The following is a 23,152-nucleotide window of genomic DNA, read 5'->3' on the forward strand; positions in this document are numbered from 1 at the left end:
AAGAATCTTAGAAGAGAAAGAGTCCTAGTTCAGCGTGCAGTTCCAGGTTACAGCCCGGCACAACATGCTTTAACCAGCTAGACATTGACTCTTGAGAGCAGAGGCCAACGCATTTGCTCTCCTGGCTTGTTTGCACGTGCACAGCTCTATTTCTCCACTATGATACCAGTCAGGACCCCTGCCTAGGGAATGGTGACACTCACGGTGGGCTGAATCTTCCTCCTTCCCTTAGCTTAATTAAGGCATTCTGCACACATCAGCCCAATGTAAACAGTCTTCCACTGAGATTATCTGCCACCGTGATTCTAGTCTGTCTCAAGCTGACAAAGCTAACCATGGCAGGGACTAAGGCACGGGAGGTTAAATGATGCCCAAAGTCACCCAGCAAGTAAGCAGCCGGGTTGGGCTGAATATCCACTCCATGGGATGTTTTAGTTACGTAGTCACTGTGATCTGATGTTTGGTAAGAAACTACTAAGAGGGAAGCAATTTGACTAGGGGATTGAGGGGATGCAGTTCTCACAGTAGGGAAAGTGCCCAGGAAGGATGCCTAGAGGCTGGCAGCAGGAAAGTGTGTTCCGCTGTCTGCTCACATCTGGGCGGATCAGGAAGAAGATCCAGAACAAAAATGGGGTGGGACTGTGAACCTCAAAGCTGTCAGACCCCTCCTCAGAAAGGGTCCACAGCTTCTCAAAGCAGCGCCACCTGTGGAGGGCCGAGGGTTGAACCACATGGGCCTGTGAGAAGTGTTTCATGTTGAAACTACAGCAGGCCGCCTCCAAGGGCTGGCAGGCAGCATACTTCAGCAGGGAAGACAGGGGTCACTTTGTTGAGAGTCACTCTGCCAGTCGGAGGCAGCTCTGATACATTCTTGGTAGCCAGGAATTGTGGTTCAGCAAGTGTGAGCAACATCCAGGACTAGCTGACAGAGATTAGGGAAATATACAAACTGATGCTGAAATAGATGTCTCCAGATGTCATGTAAGCTACAAACTTTACCAGTTTGGAGGCAGGGAAAAGCAGACCTACAAAAGGTTCTTAGACCTCAGGGTTAGGAGAGCATGGTGAATTTAGGAAAGAAAGTGAGCCTGGAAGGGTTTCTGTTGGTCACTCAGAATTAGGAGATCGAGGACCCAGAATTCACCTACGTTCACTTGGGAGTTTGGTTTGGCTTGGAGCTCAAAGAGTAAATATAGCCTTCCAGTGTCCGGTACCTGAAATGGGTTTCCACCAGCCCAGAGTGACATACTCTGAGTTTAAGTTTGATTGTGTCTAAGAACAGTGGTGGCCTGGCTTCATATACACCACCACTCCCCCTGCCCCCACACACACCAGTCTAGTCTGGAATTGCTGTCACAGCGTGGACCATCTTCGCACCCTGACCCCTAGTGCCTACAAGTCATACAAAGAGCTCAGTAGAGATGGCAGTGGGCAGCAGAGAAGGATGTTAGGTTGGGACGAGCAGGGTTGCATTGCCAGCGGGAAACTGTCCTGCTGTGTGTGGAGGATGCCGTGAGTCCTAATGTCAGACCCTGACTGTCTGACAGGCTGTCACTTAGCCCGTTGTTATGGCCATTCACCGGGACCTCACTTTCCACTCTCCCTGCCCCCAGCTCTGCTTTCTTCCAGAAAAGCTTTCTGGTGCACTATGTCCTTAGGACATGGGCCCCTGCTGGTCTTCCTGTGTCTGTAGTTCCCAATGCTAGCATTGGAATTCCAAAGAGATTCTAAAGTTTCAACAGGTAAAACACCCAGCCTGATGAAGCTTACCCTCTGGGGGCAGAACGTAGGGCCCGGGGATTTCTCAAGCCGTGGGTGGTTCCAGCCACTGCTCTCCCTCTTACCAACCTTATTCCGATCCTTTCAAGATTCAGCCCCAGGTGTCTCAACCAATCATCAAATATTTATTGAGTCAGGCACTATTCTAAGCACTGGATATAAAAATAATAACGATAGCTAATGTTTGTTGAGAACCTGCCATATACCAGACACTGTTTTAAGTGCTTTCCATATATTAACTCATTTAACCCAAACCACAGCTCTATGGGAGGACTAGGATCCTCCCTACAGTGCCCATGAAGAAATGAGAAACAGAGAGAGCCACATAGAGTCTGGGTTTGCATTTATTTAGACTGAGTCACCGAGTTTGTGCCTGGACACTCTGGGCTTCCCTGGTCCTTCCCCTTGCATGGTTTCCAGGCTGCAGAGGTTCAATGAACAGGGGAGCTAATATGGAGACTGTGCAAAGTGCTATGGGGAGCTGCCCTGAGAGTACAAGCAAGCGACCTTAGATGGACATCAGCATCTAGAAGCTGACACCTGAAGGATGGGGAAAAAGAAGAGGGCCAAGCGGAAGGCAGAGAAATGGAACTCCAGGCAAAGGGCCCAGGGAGCACACAGGCCCAAAGATAGCAAAGGGCATGTTGCAAGGTGTATTCTAGGAAGCAGCAAGCCCTGGATGGAGGAGGGAGAGAGGGCACAGAGCAGGTAAGGAAGCAGGAGCGAAGTCATCTGGGTGACAGTGTTTGTTCTGTCCAAGGGCTGCTTGGTGCCTGTGATAAGGCATGCAGTGTTTGTGTACAGGAGTTAGAGGGACAGGAACGGGGAGGTAGGGCATGCGAGAGGTTCCTACATTGACCCGTGAAGCTAGGAATGAATCACTTCCTCCTGGAAGGGAAGCCTTCCGGGTTTCTCAGTGCATGTCTCTAACTCCATCATTGTGCATGGTAGGCGATTACCTGTCCATCTCTCTGCCTTCCCATCAGCCCTAGAGCACCTTGAGGGTGATTCCCATCAACCCTAGCGCACCTTGAGGGCGAGATCCCGTAGACGTGGCCTCTGTCCCCGACAAGGAGCAATGCCAGGAACTCAGAGAACACCTTCCATCCACATGTAAGTGAGGGGTGCTGAGATGAAGGACCTCTTCCTCACACACCTTGCAATGACCCTCCCACCCTCAGCAGAGCCCCTTTGCTTCTCCCTGATGGCTGAACCTCCACTCTACTCCCCTCTGATGGGACAGCCCTGCTGAGCTGCAGATGAACTGCCAGACCAAACCTCACTTAACAGGGATAGAGGGCGCCAGGGTGCAGTCTGTCAGAAACAGCAGATTCCCAGGATTCTGGTTTTTCAGTGGATGGTTCCAGCAGCCCTGCTGCCCAGTGGGCACTCTGGTCATTGTATTCATCCTGCCTCTAACAGGGTGCTTAGGGTCAGGGGCCAGTACTGGAGACTTGGTATATGTAGTAGACCAGGTGGCCTGGAAGCCATGGGGTGCCCGCTGCACCCCCTCCCCAAGCCACATCAGAGGAAGGCAAAGCCAAGTAGAAGGTTCTAAGGAGGACAGCAGTCACATGCCAGTGGAGTCTGAGCAGAGTTGAGCCTCCTGGTGCTAGACTCCTGTCCTGATCCTCTTTATGTGGCACTACTTGAAGACTCTACCTGCTCTGCTTGCTCCTGCATGCCTGCCTGTCCTTGGAAGTGATGAAGCTGCAGGCCACAGAGAGCCAGACAGGGAAGAGGCAGTTACAGCCCCACCTCTAGGGCAGCAGCTTCCTTTCCCTGCCATGGAGCATTAATTCCACACTTTTTTGTTTAAATTTAAATTTTCGAACATTTCATACATTAGTGCTATCTTTACAACACTTCCACCCCTCCAACTCCTCCTGTGTCTCCCACCCCATCTTAAGTTTTTATCTCTTTTTCTATTATTATTTTTGTATATCTATCTATCTAATAATATATATACACATACACCTTTGGAGTTCACTTAATGTTACCATATAGACATGTGTCTAGGGCTGGACAAAGGCTTGGAATGGGAAACCTTTCAGGGGGCTTTATCCCTAGAGAAATCTGGCTTTTCCTCCTCTAATGACCACTAACTGCCTACAGTTTTTCATTTGGGGTGGTCTTCTGAAAATTTCCCCCATGTTGGCATGTTGGCTAGTGTGGTCTTATTCAAGTCTTGTGAGAGAAACCACGCTATTGTGATTTCATGGGTTATAGCAATCCTGTGGCACCCAGAAGATAGCATCACCTAGCTGTCCTCAGATTCTCCAATCCTCCACTGTTTCTGGCCACTCTTAAACCAATTCCCTGAGCCTTCTGTATAGCGTTTGTGTTTCAAATGTCCTGATTAGTCATGTTGCCCACATGGTTTGTTAACATCACAGGGTCAAAGCCTAGCTTAGCTGTGTGATCTTGAGGGGTTCCCTAGACTCCTTCTTGCCAGTTTCCTCACTATGTACTCTAACAACCGGGATAGCAACAAAAGGGTTGTCTCATGGAGGAACAGAGGACCAAATGAGCCCCAAGTGTAGTGTGCTCAGAACAGGGTCCATCACAAGTACCTACCTAACAGTTACATCGGTGAGAGCTTCCTGGAACATCAAGGAACCAGGGCTACTGTCCAAATCACAGACCCACTCTGCGCCTTAGTTTCCCTACCTGTTCAGTGGGGTATGGTCCAGACTTATGAATGACCCCAAGAACACCATGTCCTGCTAAGGATTATGAGAATGTTTAGAAGTTAGAGAGAGAAAAAAATTCTCTTGCAAGGAATTGCAGAAGATGGGTCCATTAATCACCTTGACTAGGAGGCTATATGGGTTTTATGGGTCCTAGGGCCCAGGCCACTCTTCTGAACATCATTCAGAATTTATAGACTCTTGTCATTGTCCTAGAAGCAAGCCTGGCATTAACAGTCTTTGCTGTCTGATCAGGAAAATGCAGTTAGCCCTGCTTGCAGCCCCAGCTGGGGTAGGAGGGAGCCATGTCCATAGAGAAGCTGGTTTGGAGCCCACTGGGTTTCTCTCATCAGCAGATGTGCAGCCAGCAGGAGGGCTGGCATGCCTCCTCTCCCTGCTGGGGAAGAATCAGACAGTGACAGCTCCATCAGATGAAATGCAGGAGCCAAGGTCCCCGCCTTGCCCATCTGGCCTGCCCTCTGTGTATCTGGCCTGGGAAGACTGAGGCCCTCCACCTGCACAGACAGGAGGTAATGGGCCTGGCCTGGTTATCATATCAGACAACGGGAGCAGAAGCCCAGATGAGAACCCAGATGACACTGGATGCCCTGCTTCTCACTTACTTGCAAACCGTGTGACGTTAGCAGAAGCACTGGACCTTTCTGAGCTTTTTCTTATTTTTCCTCTGATGTGGATAAAAGTCCCCGTGGATCCTGACTACCCAACACTGGGATGAAGACTGTGGGCAGACACACGCTGAAGGAGGGAAGTGTGCAGAGGGATCTGGAGAATGTGTCACTGTGGTCAGGACTTGGGCTCCAAGCCCACTGCAGCAGCTGCTGAGTGACACCAGCATGGGCCCTCACCTCCTTGTGTTTCAGCTCCTTCATTCTTACCATTTGGGTAAGATTTCCTAATCCACAGCTGCTGTGGGATCAAGGCACAGTGACGTCTCTAAAGCTGACCAGGGCTCCACACACACAAGCACTAGGAGAGGCAATGTCCCCACAGTTCATCCTGAAAGATCTGGAGACACCAAGGAGACAGCATTGGGGATATCTGTGAGGGGGTTTCTAGATGGGGTTAACTGGGGTGAGAAAACCCACAACAAATAAATAATAAAGCCCACCTGCAATAAACGGGTCGGGGTGCTGGAAGGAAGGAAAAGAAGTAGGGCAAGCACTAGCTTCTCTCTCTCTGCTTCCTGCTGCGGAGCAATGGGACCAGCAGCCTCACCTTCCTGCCACCATGCCTTTCTCACCACAGTGGACTGCACCCCTCAAACTGTGAGCCGACACCACCCCTTCTTCCTTCATGTTGCTTCCCGACAAATATTTATTGGACGGTAAGTGACATAGGGCTCAGGTCCCGGCTCTATTGCATGCTTGCTATGTCGTGATCACCTGGTGACCCCCGTTTCTCCTAATTTTAAAACTGCAAGTCTTGCTGCCAGGAATTCCCAAGTACAACAGACTGTGACAGTTGCCACAATGCTGAGTACGCCTCGAGCCTCAGTTTCCACATCTGCACGCCAGTCATGTCTCTTGCAAAGGAAGGAATGTGGCAAATGATGGTACCCACATGTGTTCCGGGACCTGCAGGCTGCAGTAACTCTTCACTCATTCAGTAGTCAGGACAGTTCCCGGGATTTAGGACAAAGGGAAACAGGCTCAGGGAGAGATGCCCAAGACCAGAGCTCTTAGATGGAACTGCTGAGCTTGGCATCTAAGCTCCACATAATCCCATTCTTCTGGTCCTGGAATCCAAATGAGCAAAGACCTGATGTCCCTAGTCCATCTTAGAATCACAACCTGGGAGAACAGTGGTTGAGAGTGTGGGTACAGAAACAGATTCTTGGGGTCATCTTACTCACTGTGTGACCTTAAACCACCTAACTGCTCTAGCTGCCCCACCCTCATCAGTGAAACAAGCTGGCAGGACTCACCCATAGAACCAATGAGAGTGGAGCGTTAGGGTCGGGGAGAAGACCCACTCGGTAAAGCACTTGCCCTGCAAGCATGAGGACCAGAGTTTGACCCCTACAATAAAACAAAACAAGCATGGTGGTGCTCTTGCAGCCTCAGTAGCAGGGAGGCAGAGGCAGGTGGACTCCAGGAGCTGGCTGGCCAGACAGTCCCGCCAGCTTGGTGAGCTCCAGGAAAGCAAGAGTCACCAGTCCAAAAACTAAGTAACTGGCAGCTGAAAAGTGAATGACACTTGAGGGCTTCCTTTGCCCTACACACACACACACACACACACACACACACGCACACACGCACATACGCACGAGCGCGCGCGCACGTGCATGAGGAGAAAAGAGAGGCAGAGAGTTGGGGCGGGGCAGAGATAGCTTGTATTGCAGTTCTGGGCTCACACAGAGAGCTCTGATGACCAGAAGCCACTATTATGACATAGTATAATCCAAGCATGACCTGGTCACTCCATTAGCCTCTCTGAGCGCCCATTTCTTCACATTTAAATGGAGACGATGCCATACTTCCTCCCTTTCGTGGGGTGCAGAGATTAGTCAAACCACACGCAAAGGGGCTTTACACAGCGATAGGAGAGGGTGTAATTTCTGTGCTAATAAACACGGTGATATAAACACGGACAACAGGTAGCAGGATATAATGGAGAGAACACCCTACATTAAAAGCCGAATTGAGAGAGGCAAGACAGAGAAAGAATGGCAATGCAGGGGAAGGCTGAGAGAGGGGGGCACAGGGAGTGAAGACTGAACGAAAAGGGGGATCGATGTGGTACTGCAATTTAAAAAACCAATATACAGTAAATACTGGCCTGACTGCCGAATGACAGAGCAGCAGGGTGGCCTGGCCTGAGATAACTCACCTCCCCAAGAGCTGGGTCCCCACAAATGTCCCAGCCTCCCTGCAATGTGAGCCGCAGCTTTCTCCCCATCTGGGTGTTATTCCAGGGAACTGGCTCTTCTGATCTGCATGCTCAATGACTGAGATTTATGGATGGGCTTGTCAGAGAGACTCGAAAGCTCAAAATGGACTCAGGGCCTAGACTTCCACAGGAGAGGGAACCTGGGCTGGGCTTCAGTCACATGGCCTGACTGCAGACTGTACAGGCAGTCTCCTCTCCTCTCAGACTCCTGCTGATACCCCATTCAGACCTCCATGTCCCCAGGTTCCCCCTGTTCTCTCCAGGTGTCACACACACAGTCCTCACTATCCCTAGTCCCCCCAGGACACTGATACCCTGATTTCTTCCTGTCCCTTCCCTACTCCCACAGTTCCATAAACTCCAGGCCGTGGGCTTCCTGTTCTAGTGTGCTTTCTTCAGCTATGATACCATGACCAAAAGCCATGTGGGGAGGAGAGGGTTTATTTTAACTTACACTTCTGGTACAGCTCATCACTAAGAGAAGTGAAGGCAGTGACTCAAAGCAGGAACTGGAAGAGGGGACTAAACAGAGGCCACGGGGGAGTGCTGTAACTGGCTTCCTTTCCTGGCTTACTCAGTTTGTTTTCTTATACAGTGCAGGGCTACTTGCCCAGAGGTGGCTCTGCCCACAGTGGGCTGGGCCCTCCCACGTCAATCATTAATCAAGACAATGTCACACACACATGCCTAGAGGCCAGTTTGGTGGAGGCAGTTCCTCAGATGAGATCCCTCTAACCAGATGACTCCTATTTGTCTCAAACTGGCAAAAATTACCCAGCACAGTCTCCTCCTACAAGGCTCTTCAGCCTTCTTCTGGGCGGTGCAAGGCCGAAGGCATCTCCTTGTTCTCGAAACTTTCCCAGTTCCTTCACCTCTAAAGCTCAGGAGTCCTTTTCACCCATCAACAGGGTTATCCCCCTGGAGAGGGCACTGGAGATGTTACCATTCAGGATATGGGTCTTTCTGGTCTACCTCTATACAGGGAGTTCAAGTCAAAGGTTTCACATCTCCACAGAGGATCCCCATCTTGTCTCTACTCAATGCCACATAATCTCCTTCCCTCATGGCCCACATTTGTCCTCTAAAGGGATGGAGACCATTTTTGAACTCCATGCTGGAGCAAAATTTCCAAATACCCCATATGTGTCCGGATTTGCTATTAATGCCCAACCCTTCAGCACGCTATGCCCTGTAGACACAGCATGTCTGCAGCTCCTCTACCACACTATACAGACCTGCTCAGGCATGCAGGTAGAGCCAGGAATGTGGGGGAGAGCTTCCTCCCACACTGGAGGCAGTGCGAACCCATCTGCCATCCTTGCCCCATGCCTCTGCTCCTATCGCCCCCCACCACCACTGAACACACCGTGGAAAAGCCTCAGTGGAGAGGAGTCCCTCCACAGCGTCCTCATCTTGATTTCCTCTCACGTTGATGGCTTCACAGTTGTTATAGAATGTATGCACTCATACCCAGAAGGCTTGGAATCACTTGGAAAATATCATAAACTCCCCAACAGTAATGCACACTTTAAGGGGTGGTCACTAGGATAGAATGTTTTGCAAGTGAGTGCACGGTGGTCCCTCTTCACACTTGGGAAACTACCATACCTACAACTCTGTCCCAGCTAGTTAACTAGGCCCCATAGTGCCCGACATTGATCCAAGTTCTTTCCGTATAGTAACTCATTTCATTGTGGAATCCTAAGAAGTAGATGCTAGTATTATTTGTATTATTTCCCGTTCATAAATAAAGAATCCAAGGCACAGTAATATGCTAAAATTTACACAACCAGGAAACAGAACCCTGCAGAAGCCCTAGCAATGTAGACGTACATATACACATACACATATCCCATAAGATGCCATGTTCATAATTTTCGTGTCTAGACCCTTAACAATATGTCATATTCATCTACACCAATCCTCATCATGGTCTAGACTTTATAAGGACAAGGGACTGGCCTTGTCTTACCAGATGAAGACTTCTCAAGTATAAGGGGTCTGCCTGCCCCCTTGCAACCACTCTAACTACAGACACAGTCCCTGGCCAGCAATCTCACATCCAGATTCTTGTCTCTCTAGAGACTAGGCACTGTCCTCCAGGTGTGAACGGCCCACATTTATCATGTGCTTAGAAGCTATAACTCTGGACAGAGGCTCCAGAGTTCATTCCAGGGTCATTCCCCTCAGTTCTCCTCAGTCCAATCCAGATGACGCAAATACTCAGGCCTCAAGGAAGCTTAAATGACTCCTTTAGGGTCAACTGTCCCTAAATTAAGACCATGCCCCCAATCTCTTTATCTCACTGATTTCTACTTGGGTAAGACGGTAAGGTCTCAGTTTAGAGTCAGGCTGAAGCGGGATCTGGGAAGCAGCCTGGGGGTTGTTTCTGAGGCTGTAGCTCCACCCATCACACCATCTGCATCACTGTCATAGACTGTCATCTCACTGCCACCAGCTCCATTCGGTCATCATTATCATCATCAACGCCACCACGGCAGCTTCACTGCCTCATCACTCTACCGCCTCTACTCCGCCATCATCATCTTTGTCATTCCATCTTCTTCATCATTACTGTCACTTCAGCACCACCATTACCAACATCCTTGCAGCCATCATCATCACCACCTTCAGCAGCAGCAGCACCACCACAGCTTCTACTCCATCTTCATCATTCTATTATCATTACCCTCCTCGTTGGCATCACCTCAACTCCATCAGCACCATCAGCACCACAGCCTCTACCCCATCAACATTGTCATCTCATCACCCTATCAGCATCATCACCATCATCACCATTACCACCAGTGGTCATCATTACAACCACTATTACCTCCTTACCGTTATCACTACCAACACACAGTCACCATCAAACTCACCACTACCATTATCAGTTTTACCTCATGCAATTAATCATAAGTGACTTTGACTGAATCCTAAGAATACACACAAGAGTGGGCGGGTGTGCACGCACACACACACACACACATGCACACTCACACATACACAGAGATGAAGAAGAGCCTCAGAAGCCAATCAGGGCTGAGGATCCCCAACTCCACCAAGGCCTAACTGGACTACTGAAAACAGGCTAAGCCAAGTGGGCACTGAGACTGTCCGAACTGGAGGTGACTACCTTTGCAACATCTAGACAGCTGGGTGGCACAAGGAAGACATTCAGTAAGTACCGGGGAAACTCACTGGAACAGGGGAGGACAAGGTACCATAATAACATGGCAAATATGAACAAAGGAGGTTAGGCTGCACAATCAAACAATCAAGCTCCCTAGAGTCTTAAGGCTTGAAGTGGCGGAGCAGGGAAGCACCTCAGAATAAGCAAAAGGATGGCTCGCTCACATGGCGCAGGAAAGAAGAGACTCATGTCCTCAGGAGGGAGCATGGAGCCTGCTCACATTGTGGCTCACATTTATAATTCCAGCACTTTGGGGAGGGGGGCTGAGGCAGGAGGATTTCCTTGAGTTCAAGGCTTGTCTAGGTTACATAGTGAATTTCAGGTTAGCCTACCGTCAAGAGTAAGATTTTATCTCAAAAACAAAAACAAGGAAAGAGGTTGTGTGTGCTGAGACCATGAAAACAGAAACAGATCTGCTGCTGAGGAGCAAAGTTTTTTGGATGAAAATGAGAAGGCTTGCCCCGGCGCACCCCCACATGCACAAAGTTTCCTGGACGATGATGAGAAGGCTTGTCCCGCCGCACCCCCCCCACACACACACATACACAAAGTGTCCTGGATGAAGATGAGAAGGCTTTCCCTGCACCCCAACCCCCCATGACAAAGTTTCCTGGATGACAGAAGAAGGCTTGCCCCGCCCCCCGACACCTACTGCAGTTCTTTCTCCTTTCTGCCTAAGGTAGAGGTGGTGCAGACCAACAGCCAAGAAGGAACAATGGCCGCCAACCATGGGAGGAAACATACGTTCTGCACCACAAGGAGGAGACCTCCAGGGCCAGAACTGCCACCCAGTGAGATCTCGCTGGTCCCAGTTTCCCTTCCCATCATTTGCCCAGGAATAGAATACAAGCTCCCTGCTTCTCTGGGTAGGTTCACAGGGGAACATGCGCTGTGACACTCCGCAGTGAGGAGAAATGCGCATGCCTGTGTGCACTCTGCTGCCTGCTTCCCCTGCTTCCATTTCTTCCAGTTCCCTCATCAGTGCCGAGTGTGGCCGCTTCCTCCAGCCTGAAGTGTGAGTGTGGGCTGTGGGAACCACAAGGCTGTTCTTTGAGCAGTGGTGGTGCTCTCAGAACATTAGAATATAGGAGTATGCCTGTGTGTGCCAGTGTGTACAGGGGTGTGTGGGAGTATGCGCTTGTGTATGCGTGTTACAAGATGGGAGTGTTTATATGCGTACCTGGGCATGCAGATGTGTCTGTACATCTGTAGGTGGGTGTATTTCAGTGTGAGTGTGTGACTGTGTGTACTCGAGTCAACAAGAAAGGAGATGCTCTCCTTCAGCTTCAGCCCTAGATCCTGGACCTTTAAGGGGAACTCTGTCAGAGGAGGGCACCAAGCCAAGAGAAGCATTTGACCAGTGCTGTCTGGCAGAAGAGGATGAGAAAGAGGTCACAGGCCCCAGCTCCATCACTCTGGGATTGAAATGGGTCAGCAGAGGAACCTTGACTCTCAAGCAGCAGTTCATGAACTTATAAATCAAATTGAGCAGATTGAGTGTGGTGGCCCACGCCTTTAATCCCAGCACTCGGGAGGCAGAGGCAGGCGGACCTCTGGGTTTGAGGCCGGCCTGGTCTACAGAGTGAGTTTTAAGACAGTCAGATATTGATACCTTGTCTCAGAAACAGACAGACAAAGAAGATAAGTGATCTGATCCAGGAGGATCTTGGGAGAACAGCCAGACCCCATTTTGTAGGTGAGGGCAAGAAGGTAAAGAAATGGCCCAGGTCCCTCAGCAAGTGGGCAGAGAGCTCACTCCCAGCTTTGCCAACCCCAGAAAGTTCTCAATAACCAACCCTCCAGTCATTATCCTGTAGAAGACCTTTAACCTTTCTTTCCTCCATGACCTCAGGTCACCACCCACTTCTTGTCCTGCTGCCCCCAGACCCTCCTGGGTGTTCTAGTTGATTCCTTACAGGGGATCATAGTAAGGGGTCACCTTTGTTCCCCTAGGTCTCCAGGATCTTTCAAGGCTTGCCGTTAGCCCTTGCTGGGCATTTTCAGGGGTCTATGAAAGTTCTGAAGGTCAGACATGCTTTCTGCACATCCTCTGTAACTCGTCTGCTCTGTGAGGCTGCCTGCAAAAGGCCTGGTCCATGTTTACAGGGACAACCAGGATCAGGCGAGAATGCACAACTTCTGAACTTCCAAAGCAGAGTCTTTCGGGGCTCAGCGCACTTGTTGTTAGGGTGACCTGCAGTCGTCACCCACTGGAGCTGCACCTCTGCAAATGTACCCAGGTTTGCTCTCTCTCTCTCTCTCTCTCTCTCTCTCTCCTCTCTCCCCCTCTTTCTCTGCCTCTCTTTCATATAGAGTACTGGATTTAAGTCCATGCCTCAAGTTTCTACAAACACGGCAGATGTCTGAGGGACCACATGCTCTGTTGGGGACCAGAGCATGGCACAATGCTGCCTCGTTTTAGCTGTTCTGAAGCAAGACCCTCTACAGGGTGCACTTCTGTCCCCCAGTCTTTAGCAGCTACTGAACATGGAGGGGTGTCTGGGAGGAACACTGTGGGCTCTGGAGAATAAGAATAGGAAACGAGCCCCAGAAAATAGGAGAGAGATCAGAAGATAGTGCATTCTGAGAGTGTCACGTAGCCCAGGCTAGACTTGACCCCATAGTGCATTCCCAGGGTGTCACGTAGCCCAGGCTAGCAATGACCTCATAGTGCATTCCCAGGGTGTCATGTAGCCCAGGCAGGCCTTGACTTCATAGTGCATTCTCAGGGTGTCATGTAGCCCAGGCTGAATTTGATCTCAGTACATAACCAACAACTTCTGATCCTCCTGCCTCCACTTCTGAGTGCTACAATGGCAGCAGTGTGCAATCAAACCTGCTTAGTGGGTGTTAGAGAGGAACGCTGGGCTTTGAGAATGCTGGGCAAGCACTCCACCAACCGAGCTACACCCCTCGTCCTTCACAGGGTTTTTATTAGAGATATAATCTAGGGCAAGAAGGAGATATTGATCCCCAGGGAAGAGGAAAAGAGAGAGGAAGATGAGGTCCAGGAGGAAACTGCAGAGGAAGAGGTATCCAGAGGGATGCCCAGGTCCCTGCTACCACCGTCGTGCCTTGGGTACAGCTGCATTGGGCAGATCGTGAATGGCTATAGAATAATGAACAGTAACGTGCTGAGCCCTCCTGCTCCTGGCTGTCATTGTAAATACGGGACAGTCATTAGTAATTAGTCATTACTGCAGACAATGCACAGAGGGGTAAATTACAGGCACACAGGCTTGCTTCTCATTCTATGACTCAGTTTACTTCCTGAGTCCTTGGCTTGTGAGGATATTCCAAATGGCAGGACTGAGCTCTATCCAATGAGTGACATCCTGGCTTTCTTAGGCTCAGAAGCCAGGCCACAGCCTTGTGTCTCCTCTGCAGCTTTCTCAGGCCTTCTTCTGTTCGGTCTTACCACGCAAGGAGAGGGAAAGCACAGACATGGAGCCACAGAGCACAGCCTGAGAGGAGGCTCCTTAAGCCACTCACACTTCTGGCCTCGGTGTTGCAACAAGCTAGGAATGGGATGTTCCTATCTCTGACATTTGGCTTCTGAACTTGTCTTCTGACTACTGCTCAAAAGACTTGTGCTGTAGGGCAGAGCATCCTAGCCCACTTTCCATCTCCATCTGAGACTCCTACTGTGTGGGGGATGGGGCTTTGATGGTTGAGAAGCTCCCAGTGACTCTCTGGGTACCAGGAACCTGTCCTCTAGCACCTTCTGGCTCTTCCTGCCCTTGGATCTATGAATCCACATCCCTTGCTTCTGCCTGTGAACTCCTGCCCCTAAATATATGATTCCACATCCCTTGCTTCTGTCTGTGACCCCTAAGACACGCAGACTCCGTGGAGACAATATCGCCCTCAAGAGGGGAAACGACTTCGTGACTTCTTGGTTGGAGAGGCAACAAACAAGAAATAAACACAACCCCTCCTCTTGTGATTTATAAACCCCAGTATGTGCCCAGTGTAGAAGGAAAACTGTACACCTGTAGGATTTAAATCACATGGGACAAATGACAAGGGGAGTTTCAAAAAAGTGTCCTTTCAGGGGTGACAGCAGAAGAAGACAGAGAAGCAGTGGCCACCCCCGTGTCCATCTCTAGTGACTGCCATCTGGACCAGATGGCTCCCCTTAGCAACCTTGACTTTTCTGTCCCCCAAAAGCCCAGTGGTCACCGCAAGGCCTGATGCCTGATGGTAAGGGCAGGCCCATAAGAACCTAATTCAGAGAAGTCCACCTTCAATGCACAGCCTTGGGTCTGACCTTTGGCCTTTTGCTGACATAGGAGTCAACTTTCAGAGGGAGTCCTGACATCAGAAAACAGGCCTTGGGAAACAAGGGTTGGCCTCCTTACACAGCATACAGGAGACAGAGCAAGGAAGGGCCTCTGACTGGAACCAGGCACTCATCCCACTGCCCCCCACAGGCATCCTGCCAACAGTTTGGGGGCTGTCCTCACTGTCTAGTGTCTGTTTCTAGTTATGCAGGCCCGATTCACCTCCAGAGGCAGGACTGAGCTTTAGGGTGCATGCTCTAATGTCACTTTACCGCCAGGTGCACACCGGGGATCCAGCACTTGGAAAACTAAAGCATAAGGAACATAAGTAGGAAGCTTACCTGAGCTACATAACAAGAGTGTCTCAAAGGGGAGAAACATGAGGTGTGGTGGTGAACACATGGAATACACAGAGGATGGACAAGTTGGAGCAGGAGGCAGTGCCAGTAGAGAGCAGGGACTGGAGGGAGGAGGGGGCAGGGGCTGGAGGGAGGAGAGTGCATAGGCTGAAGGGAGGAGGGTGCACAGGCTGGAGGAAGGAGGGTGCAGGGCCTGCAGGAAGGAGGGTGTAGGGGGTGGAGGGAGGAGGGTGCAGGGCCTGCAAGGAGGCAGATGCAGGGCCTGCAGGGAGGAGAGTTCATGTTTCACACTAGAGCCTCAGGCAGGCAAGGGTAAGGAATGAAACCTACAAACCACAGAGCCTAGCTTTCTGAACGAATGCCCATGACCCGAAGATGGAGAAAGAGAAACAGGTGCAGGGCTCCAGAGGGGAAAATGATGTCTTTAAATCCATTCCTAAAGTTTTCTGGAGAACTTCATGAGTGCAGAGGGAAGCAGAGACACTGTCCTCCTATCCCCCAAGTCTCTGAAGGTCTCTCCCTGTCCCACTCTTTCCCCTATGGATGGAGTAGTCCCCAGAATCTAAGAAAGGGATAGAGCTTGCCAGGAAAACATGGGTCAGCACACATTTGCCTGATGTATGAGATTATTTCATTTCATGGGGGTGGGAGTATTAGTCTCGTGTGATTAACAAAGTTGTGGCAGAGTCAGGATTTGAACCCAGTCTGCCCACATTTAATTTGTATCCCAGTATGTGACAAAACTCTGCCTCTCCTTCCTTTGCCCAAAGAAATGCACAAGGGCCTCTGCTCAGAGTCCAGCTCTCTCTCTCTCTCTCTCTCCCTCTCTCTCTCTCTCTCTCTCTCTCTCTCTCTCTCTCTCTCTCTCTCTCTCTCTCTCTCTCTCGCTCTCTCTCTCTCTCTCTCTCTCCTCTCTCACCTCTCCCACTAGAGTGTAACTCCTGGAGGGCCGCCGGTCCTTGTGCTCACCCTTGCTTCAGGCCAGGGGATTCTACTTTTAACATTGACTCCCAATTGTCCCTGTGTAGATGCCCCCACCCCAGTCTGGGAGCTTGGAAGTTTCTACACCACCCCCTAAACAACAAGGAGAGGAAGATAAAAAGCACAGACTTGCTCCACCCTTCATGCCAGCAGCTGGAAGCCAGAATCCCCGAGTCTTGATTTTACTTTGAAGCAGGAGAAAGTATAAGAAAATAGACTCTCTCTTGAGCCAAATCAGGGCCATAGGCTCTTAGAGGATCCCCACCACCGTCTACAGCCCTTGTTCCCAGCCTGCACCTCCTCAACCTGGCCTCTCAATGTTCCCTGCTGGCATTGCTGGGCCTTCAAAGAAAGACAGGATCCCAGCCAGCATCCTTCTGATCATGGCAGACCCTATCCTGCCCCCGGAGCTGCCACCGGGAGCTCTCCTCCTGAAGAGCATCACTAGAGACTGCACCAGAAATGCTCTGTTTGCTGCTTGTGTTTCCTGGGTTGAGGGCAAGAAGGTGAGGAATTGCCTTCCTTCCGAGGCAGAAATTAGACCAGCAACTAAGCAGGAAGGCTAGGAAGGAGGGCTTTCAGCAGAGCACGGGAGGAGGCCTGGAGGAGAGAGAGTGGCCACGGAACTCTAACCTCTGCCCAAGGTAGGGGAGCAGATGTGACACAGTCGACAGGAGGGCAGGAGCAGGGCTGGATCAGCGAGGCTGGACACTTCAAGCCCAGGTCTTCCTCGCCCAACCTCTCCCTTTTCAGCTTCTGATGCCCCCTCCCCCCGCAGGTCCCCTCCACCAGGCTGCATGGATTGGCTGTTAAAACTCCCTCTGAACCCAAGACATGGTCCACAACCCCAGTTTTTTTTTTCTCCTATTTTGCCTACATCCCCAATGCACAAGCACCAGTTCCCATTAGGCCCCCACCCAAGTGCAACAGCCCACTTTAAACCTCTGTGCTGGAGCCTGGAACTCCACAGCCTGGAGGTACTTTCTTCCCTACCCCAGCTTCTCAAGACATACATACACACACACACACACACACACACACACACACTCGCACGCACTGATTTAACCAGGATAGAAGGATCTACAATGATGCTCGGAACTCTAGGTTCGAGGACAGACTAACAGGCCCTCTCCTTGCAGGTGTCTGTCTGTCTGTCTGCAGCTGTTTCTGAGTGCACTTGGCATGAGTGGTGCTTAGTTCCTCTGCAGACTCTGTCTGATTCTCTCTCTCTCTCTCTCTCTCTCTCTCTCTCTCTCTCTCTCTCTCCTCCCCCCCTCCTCCCTCCCTCTCTCATTTCTCTGTCTCTCCAGCTCTGACTGTCTGGTCTCCTCTCCCTGGAACCCAATGCTTCTGTCTTTTGTGCACTCCGTGAGGAAGAGAGGAAGCAAGGCACTGCTCTCCTCCCGGGAGCTGTCTGTGGTTCTCAGTCCTCCTTGCTCAGGCCAGCGTCAGAAGCAGGGCAGGGCAGGGTGGGAGACAGAGATCTACCAACCTGGGCATGGCTAATGCTAGCTTACATATTGCTTCATCATGGCATTCTATTGCCCCAAGCCTTGCAGGCATACACAGTCCTCCTTATCTTGGTAAGACCTGCCTGAGGCCAGGATAGGGTCCCTGCTCCTGTCCTGACTGCCTCCTCAAATGGCAACCATGTCTCCCTCCCCTCCATGGCACTGCATCAACCCCTCGCTTATCTCCACCCAACCCCGGTCAGGCATTAAGCTCTGGAACACCCCAGCGCCTTTACCCAGAACCAAGCAACATCCTAGCCAGGCCTGGCATGTGCTAAGATGCAACAGAGTGGTCTGGCGGCAAAGTTCTGCATTCAGGGGTTGCCTTTGTAGGAAGCTGGAGTCTCTTCCTCTGACTTCCAAGCCTCACTGGGACTGAAGCCTCACCCAGACTCACTCTCCCCGGTCCCCATCAGTTTCACCCCTTCGCCACACACACACATAATCAAAACACCAGAAAGGAGAATGGCTGAAAGAGAGAAGTCTTCCACACCAGTACCCAGGATGGAGGAAGTCCTCAAGTGAGGCAGGAAAAGAGGCAAAGTTCCCCTCTTTCTCGGGGTGCGCACATCCCTTCGCCCATCTCCCGCGGTCAACCCAGCATTGCCAAGACGCAGCAGTGACAGCCACTCACCTGGGCAAGGCGGCATCTACCCGCGGCTGGGAGGCTCCGAGGCCGGCTCCGCAGGGCGCCCGGGCTCCCTGACTCGGCCACGCATCCTTCCTGGCCCGAGACAGTCTCACGCTAAGCTCTCCACTCCAGCGATCCAGCGAAAGCAGGCAGATGGTGGCCTCGGACCATCCAAACGGGGAGAGCCCTGAGCAGCTTATTCAGTTATATCCATGGCATTTAGCAAGAAGAGGCGGGAGGGGGAGTACAACTTGTGCTTTCCTCTTCCAGATTAAAAAAATAATAATAATAAAGGGGGGAAAAGGAAAGAAAAGATAATCCCTTCTAGGAAGATGAGGTTAAGATTTTCCTGATTGAAGAAACCCCGGCATCCCCAGGAACCTGCAGCCTCTTGGAATGTGGAATGTCTTCAAGTTCAGATGAGCCTGCCCTCTGTGTGTGTGTGTGTGTGTGTGTGTGTGTGTGTGTGTGTCAGAAAGAGGGAGCCGGGCACTCACACCCACACGCACACACACAAACACACTCCCCCGCACTCTCCGCATGCACACTGCCCCCCCCACGCGTGCGCGCGCACAATCTCTCTCTCTCTCTCTCTCTCTCTCTCTCTCTCTCTCTCTCTCTCTCTCTCTCACACACACACACACACACACACACACACACACACACACACACACACGCAGTGATTGCACGCACGAATCGGGGAGGATGCTGCGAGGGCTGTGCAGGCAGCTGCAGCCAGCGGTGCAGACAGGCTTAGAGACCCAAGGCGCCCCAGGACCCGGCGGTAGAGCGCACTGTCCCTGCCGGGTTCTCCGGCACTGCAGCCCCCAGTGGCCGCCTGCGGAGCTGCAGCAGCTCCAGACCCCAGCACCTGCTTCAGCACGGACCCACACCCGGGGAATCCGTGGTTCCCACGGCGTTGGTGCGGGGTAAATGGGCTGGAGCTTCAGTCTAGCAGGGCCACAAGCCCCAGGAACTCGGAGTACCAGCTTGATCCGCGGCGCAGTGACACCGAAGCCTCTGCGCAAGGCTATCTCCGCGGACAATTCGAGCCCATGCTGCCGCCTCTCCTGAGGAGAGCGCCTAGCACACAGCCGCCAGCCTGCCGCCTGCCGGAGGAAAACCCGAACATGCTGGCCTGGGGCTGCGGGTGGGGGTGGCGATGGGAGGATCGCGCCCACCCGGCCCCGAACCCAGCTAGGATCCTGCAGTTTAGTCAGGGACCCATGGCAACACGCACACACACAACAGACTTTCCTCGAACATTTTAAGATTGTGTCCAGGCGAATGGTACCTGGAAGTGCTTGTTGGACCCACCAGCACATTCTCCTCCTTCACCACCCCACACACGTGACATATCAAGAACCCGAGGCCCCAGATTCAAATGGAATATCTAAGGCACGTGGTAGGTAGTGGAGTCTTCACTCTGGATCGGCTGTAGGCTTAGAATCACAAGGCTGGTGCAGCAGAGTCTCAGTGGGCTTTGGGCTATCAGTGGCTAGTTCCTAGGAACGAGAAGACTGGGAGATGGCCATCTGGGCTCTGAAGAGGAGTGCCACCTGTGTCTTTCCCTGTGGAGGAAGTGAACTGGGGAGTTCCACTGTTGCTCCAGCTGCTAATGCCAAGGGCAAAGAGCATCTCTGCACTCCTGATGGCTCACTTGTTCCGTGCACCTGTCCCACTTACCCACAGGGAGGCACATGTGGCATGTGGATGGCTCTGTGGTCCAGAATTGGCTCAAATGGACATAGCTGTATGAAAGATCCAGTCTCTTGCCTGTCTGGGTACCCAGCTGGGTGCATACCTACCGAGGTGCAAGCGGCCAGGTAGGTCTCATGTGCAGGGCGTTCTCCGAGGTGCACCCAAGGATACTGCCAGATTGGCAAGTCACAGAGTTCCTTGAAGACAAGCCCTTCCCTGGAAAGATTCTGGGATGCCCGATCGAGAAAGGGCATGGCTAGGATGCAGCTCCAGGGTGTAAGAGGTGGACTGGCCCTGGAGAGACACAGTTGACTCCTGAAAAGAGGCAGGAGGAGCAGGGAGAGAGGAAGGGAAGCAGAGGAAGGGGAGGTGTAGGAACAGAGTGTGAATAAAGAAGGGGCAGGCAGAAAGTGAGCTGCAGAGAGCCTTCTTTGTTTACCTGCTTTGCGGTGTCATAATTAGTAAATACATTATAATGAGCATAATAATTTAAAAAGTGAGATTAGATAGACTAATTTTTTGTTTGTTATTTTGTCTTGGCTTTTTCAGAGTTTCTCTGTAACAGCCCTAGCTGTTCTAAAACTAGCTCTGGTAGATCAGGCTGCCTTGAACTCAGCGAGTGTGGGGATTAAAGACACGCTCCACCACCTCCCAGCTTTAATAGACAATTTTTAAAGTGGCTAGAGTGCAAAGAGGACTTACACCCTGATCTAACCTCTGAATTCCACCGAGGAGGTGGGGCCAAAGGCTAGGCTGCTTGTAACTGGGCCGTCCATGAAAGGATAAGGGTGGAAGAGTGAGCAAAGGTAGGACCAGACCAGAACGACACAGAGACAGAGTCGGGGGTGTGGAAGAAAATAATAAAGGAAGAAGGTGTGTGTGGGGCAGGCAGGGCACAGCTAGGCGGACCTCATCCCTGGTGTGTGTGGGGGGGCACAGGGCACAGCTAGGCGGACCTCATTCCTGGCGGGAAGTTTTCCCCACTTAGCCAACACAGCAATGCGGTTTCTCTAACAGAGACAGGACCTGGATGGCGATTCATTTAGAGAATAACTCAGGTGTGCTTGCCTCAGCATAAAGTGAGTTCAGGGATTGGACTTGGGTGCCCTGTAAGTTTATTGTGGCTTTGTGAGGAGTAATGGGCACAGCAAATCTCTTCCCTTAAAGGAGCTTCAACATTCATGTGTTGAAGAGATGTGTCGCATCCTTGGAAGATGGGTGAGGCCCTGTAAGCATGTGGGGAAATGAGGAGATAACCTCTGCAGCCACCTTTGTCCATGGAAAACTCAGCAGGAGGTAATCCGAAGGGATCATGAAAAGCCCAATGAAGGTTTCTTGGCTCATTGGGCAAGCCCAGAAAGTTACATAAAAGCAGCTGCCTGGCTACTGACCACAGATGTTAGTCAGGGGTAACCAAAGGTCACTCCATCACTGTGTGTGCCTGGGGGAGGGGATTGCATATAAGCCACCTGACAATGGATTCCTCTCCACCCCCACTCAGTCTTCTCCCGTTTTCCTGTTCCTTTGCCCAGGCTGGACCCCCTGGCCTGGAATCACTGTGCTAAACGTATCAATATGATTCAGCCCCTTTGTAAGTGCTTGATGATTTCAGAGCTAAGATACTGAAATGCAGACCTGGTGGGGGAGAATTGTCTGTAGTCTGTCAATCATGCTTTAAGTAAATGTTGATTGGCCAGGCAGGAAGTGTAGGCGGGTCAACCAGACAGGAAGTAAAGGTGAGGCAAGGAGAACAGGAGTATTCTGGGAAGAAAGAAGCCCATTCCCCTCATTCCTGCCCAGACCACCGAGAGGCAAGATGTATCCTGCCTGGCTGAGAAAGGTACTGAGCCATGTGGCTAGCATAGATAAGAATAATGGGTTAATATAAGCTACAAGAGCTAATAAGTAGCCTGAGCTAATGGAACAATCAGTTTTATAACTTATGGAGATTTCTGTGTGATTTTTCTCTGGGACTTGTTGGCTGTGGGGTGCCGGGTGGGACAGAAACCCCAACAAGCAGGCCCCTCTTGTTACACAGACCCATAAATGGATGCCCAGAGATCCAAAAGGTGCCTTTTGATGTGTGCAAGCACGCCTCTACATTTCTGTGCTTCCTGATGGATGTTGAAGCTGCCCTTCATTCCTTAGTATGACCGCAAGCCCAATGAGGAGAAGCTTTAGGCTCATTCTCACTCCCAGCAGCCACCTGCTCTTCCGGGGGCTCCTCCTTGTCTTGTCCTATTGTCTGCATCCCTTGGCTCTTGGGCTGGGCTGTAAGCTGTAAGCACAGTTCCCCAGACTGACACTGCAGGACTTCAATTGCTGATCCAAAGAAAGAGACCCTAGTCCTTTCTCTGAACCAGGGAGAAGTGTGACATTCTGAACTGACCAGAATGTCCCCTATAGGTGGCTATCTAAATGTGACCTCAGAAGCCCCAAATCCCATGACTTTACTGCATACCAGGGTATTTCCTAATCAAGAACAAGGATCTACCATTGCCCCTTTTGTGAGAGTCAGTCCAAACTAACTTGTCAATCACCTGGAAGTAAAACACCCCTCAGGAAAAGCTATTTTGTTACAGGGACTTTAGAAATAATGTAAAGACCTCCTAAAATGTACAGCAACACCATGGCCTGGCAGGCACACTCACCACTGAGAGCATCCGTTCCTCCACTCTACAGTAACGGCTGTCATCTACACAGTACTTTCTGGTCTGTATTCTTTCAGAGAGGTTCAGGTTAGCTGGAAGGACAGATGCCCGGGCTTATGGGATCACAGGGTGGAGACTGTTTGCTTTAATATGCCCTGTGAGGAAAGAGTGAAGCCTGGAATCCTAGAGGCTGCTGAGGCTCCTCCTGAGTTTCCCTCAGCCCACAGGACTGAAGATTAACTGTGGGCCGGGGAGCAGGAGGCCTTCTGGGACACGGGGGTTGGAAAGAGGACTCAGTCAGTAAGGTATTATGAGAAACCAAAGTCAGTCCACAGAAACCACATTTATAAAGCTAAGCATGATGGCCTACATTTGTGATCCCAGTGTTGGGGAGCTGGAGATGGGCGGATCCCTGGGGTTCACTGGCCACCTAACCCAGGCTACGAGAAGAGTAACAGACCAA

The 23,152-nt window shown here is 51.2% G+C and overlaps 1 protein-coding gene across 1 annotated transcript in view; it reads right to left on the minus strand.

The window, feature by feature from the left end:
• Lrfn2 (leucine rich repeat and fibronectin type III domain containing 2) overlaps positions 1-18,859 on the minus strand; it is a 175,782-nt gene extending 156,923 nt beyond the window's left edge. Inside the window, exon 1 of the mRNA XM_057751134.1 lies at positions 18,341-18,859. The gene's annotated coding sequence lies outside the window, so the exon portion shown is untranslated. The remainder of the gene's footprint in view (positions 1-18,340) is intronic.
• Between the last annotated feature and the right edge of the window lie 4,293 nt (positions 18,860-23,152).

The sequence above is a fragment of the Chionomys nivalis genome, chromosome 19 (assembly GCF_950005125.1).
Source record: "Chionomys nivalis chromosome 19, mChiNiv1.1, whole genome shotgun sequence".
NCBI lineage: Eukaryota > Metazoa > Chordata > Mammalia > Rodentia > Cricetidae > Chionomys > Chionomys nivalis.